The 3,205-nt window shown below is 41.1% G+C and overlaps 1 non-coding gene across 1 annotated transcript; it reads left to right on the forward strand.

The window, feature by feature from the left end:
• The first annotated feature begins 295 nt into the window (after nt 1–295).
• LOC139079198 (U6 spliceosomal RNA) lies at nt 296–398 on the forward strand. The gene has a single exon (XR_011532570.1). It is a non-coding gene; the product is annotated as a U6 spliceosomal RNA (small nuclear RNA).
• Nucleotides 399–3,205: the final 2,807 nt, after the last annotated feature.

Here is a 3,205-nt window from a genome sequence, read left to right on the forward strand (position 1 = left end):
AATGCAATACCGTTACTTGGAATTACAAGTCTACTGTGTGACAAGCAGCATCCTCAGTTGAAATACAGATTGCACAGTTTATTGGAAATGTGAATCATATTTTCTTTATTTACTCAAGGGGTCGTGATTGGGAGTGGAAGTGCAGCAAAGAGAGGAGACTTTTCTAGAAAGTATTAGATTATTCTGAAGTCCTTCCTCTTCACATCTGATTTATCTCTTGCTGAGAATTAACCAATACGTGCATGGGAGATATGCTCAGACAATGACAGTCAATTACCCGTTAGAAATATCTGTGGCGCTCACCCTGAAGCCCATATACTAAAAAATTTGAATGATACAGATTATCATGGGCCCTGCGCAAGGATGACACACAAGTTTGTGAAGCCTTCCATATTTTTAAACTAAGCTTATTGTGGAAGTCATTTTGCAATACATATACATATCAAATCATTAAGTCGTATACCTTAAACTTCTACAATGTTATATGTCAATTATATCTCAATAAAATTGGGGAAAAAAAGAAGTATTTGTGTTTGGAGGGAGGGCCAAAGGGACGGGTAAGGCTGTCCTATGTTTTAAGACTGTGGTTAGGAATTTAACAAGAAATTGAAAATGCAAATACTGTATTAAGCCCGTGTGTAGGTACCTGAAATCTGGCATCATTTTAAAACAAAGTAGTTAAGAGGGTATAAATGTTAGTATTCCATTGCCATCCCTGCCACCACAAATCTACAGCCTACTATTTTCCTACCATACGTTTCCTAATGATGCTTCTGTTGATAGAAAGCCCCAGTCATTTTTTATTAATGGATGCTGTGACTTCTTCCCACTCTCTTTCCATTGGCACAGCATTTACTGATTAAGGATGCTGGGTGAGTCAGAATATTCCTTGCATAATGATTGGTTACTTGGAATGGGGACCAGCTCTTCCTTTGTGATAAAGAACAGTGTATATAAATAAGGGTAAGAGATTTTCTTGATGTTCAAGGTCTTTGGTCTCTGAGTTACAGACTATAAATTTCCCGGGCCACATTCTTGATGCAGAACTTCCACTGAAGTCAACAGAAGTTTTGTAAAAAAATTAATGGCAGGAAAATGCACTATTATTATTTATTATTATTTCTTTTTGACTGCTCTGAAGATAATTTGGTGCATAAAGTATTGAAGTTTTGAGTTTTTCCAATGACTCATTTTCATGCAAATGTTTATCACATTTCTGGGTATTGTTTTCCTCTATCATATATATTTCCATCTTCCATGGGTAAATCAACATCTTCATCCATATTGCACATTCAGCAGCTGTAAATTCAGCCTGTATTCTCATTAAATGTTACGAATATGTGATTTTCATTTATGATTTTAGTGGGTGTTTCTGAAATTTCCACGGCAGCATCTGGCTGGGAAACAGTGTCTGTGAATCAGAATTACTACACCTAATTTTTTTTTCTATGTACTCGTTTTTCTATTCCTTTGCCAGCAAACAGGAGGCAATTTGGATTCTTTTCTACCCTAATTCTCAGAGACCCCCTCCCATGTACAGACTTTAGGTTTGCTTTTGCTTTTCCTCTTATACATGGTTTAGGGAACAATGGAAACAAATCTTGAGTCCCCTCCCCTTCCTCGCTGTCAACACTCACATTGAAGCCACCACTATGGTGTAATCAGACCAGGGCAAGCGCCTCTGAAGAGGTTTTTCACTATGTTTGGTTTCAGTCCCCTCTAATCTCTCACTGCTCCTGTTAGAATGATCAAAAATGCAGAGATTACTCCACTTCTCCCTGCTTAACCCCTTCTCATTGTCCTTGGGATAAAGACCAAATTCTTAAACACAGCTCACAGAGCTCTACATACTGTGCTCCATACCTGCCTCTCCAGACAATTGTTCCACCCTCTCCCCTCTCTATGTTCTAATTGCAGGGACCTGGGTTCAGATCCCACATCACCACTTTCTTTCACCTCTGGACCTTTATGCGGGCTCTTCCCTTTTCTTGGCCCACTATCCCACTCCACACACTCCTGAACATATCCTATTCATCCTTCAAGTCTCACGTTAAACTCCCCTCTTCTGAGCGGCCAGTCCTACTGCCATTGATGGGCTCCACATTCCCATGGTATCCTGCCCTCGACTTTTCAAAGCAGCCATCACAGCTGACTTTTTGTTTAATGTCTATCTTCCCCGCTAGATCACTTTCTTTATGAGGCTGACGACCACGTCTGTGTTGTTTATTGCTCTATCCCCAGCACCTTGCATATAAAAGGCGTTTGGGCACCACATAGGTATGTAATAAATGTTTAGGGACTTTACATTAGTCTTCATTCTACTGCTGTCCTCAGTTACTCTTCTCCACTGCTAACATTGGGTGAGTGTTCATCTCTTTCCAAGGAGATGGTGAGAAAAGCCCTTCTTTTGAGATTGCATAGATACTCATCTTCTTTTTCTGTCCTCTCTGGAGCTACTTCCTGATGGTAATTTTCACCCTAAGAGCTCACTCTTCTTTGGAGCATCTGAAACATCCACATGTGAATGGGAAATCACTAGCCTGGGAGATGGGAGGCTTGAGTTTGAATTTGCCTATGATATTAGCCAGGCTTTTAACCCTGGGCAAGTTGCTTAATCTCTCTGGTCATTATTCCTCTAGGCCACAAAATGTGATGAACAGACTAGACTGAATCTACAGGCTCCTCCGTGATGCTAAGAAGGCATTTCGTGCACTTTAGGGAAGAGTTCGCCCACGGTCCTGGAGTATAGAAGAGAAAATGATTGAAAGTGGTCAAATGGAAATTCAGCATATCTTCCTAGAGGAACTGTTAGATTTTGACCTGGAGAGGGCCGAGGATAGGCTGTCTGTTTCCTCCAACGTGCGCCCTCCTTCTCCCCATTCCTCTGTGAGTCACAGCAACCCTCGGCAGTGGCTCAGAGAGTGAACTGATGGCGGACACATATGAAACATTCTCTCACATGGATTAGTGGCAACCCAGGACAGTGTAGGGCCACATGGTTGAGGGGTGTGTGTGTGTATGTGTGTGCGCACAGAAGGGGGGTGTGTTGGGATGATTGGTATTGCCTGCCATCTAATCATAGTGTCTTTATTTATAGAATAGCCACACTCCTAAAGAATGTTTAATGTATAATTAGTGAAAAAGCATAAGATTTAGACTGACCAGGGTTTAAATTCTAGCTCCATTACTTTGTTGTGCATGTGCG

Source organism: Equus przewalskii, chromosome 24 (genome assembly GCF_037783145.1).
Source record: "Equus przewalskii isolate Varuska chromosome 24, EquPr2, whole genome shotgun sequence".
NCBI lineage: Eukaryota > Metazoa > Chordata > Mammalia > Perissodactyla > Equidae > Equus > Equus przewalskii.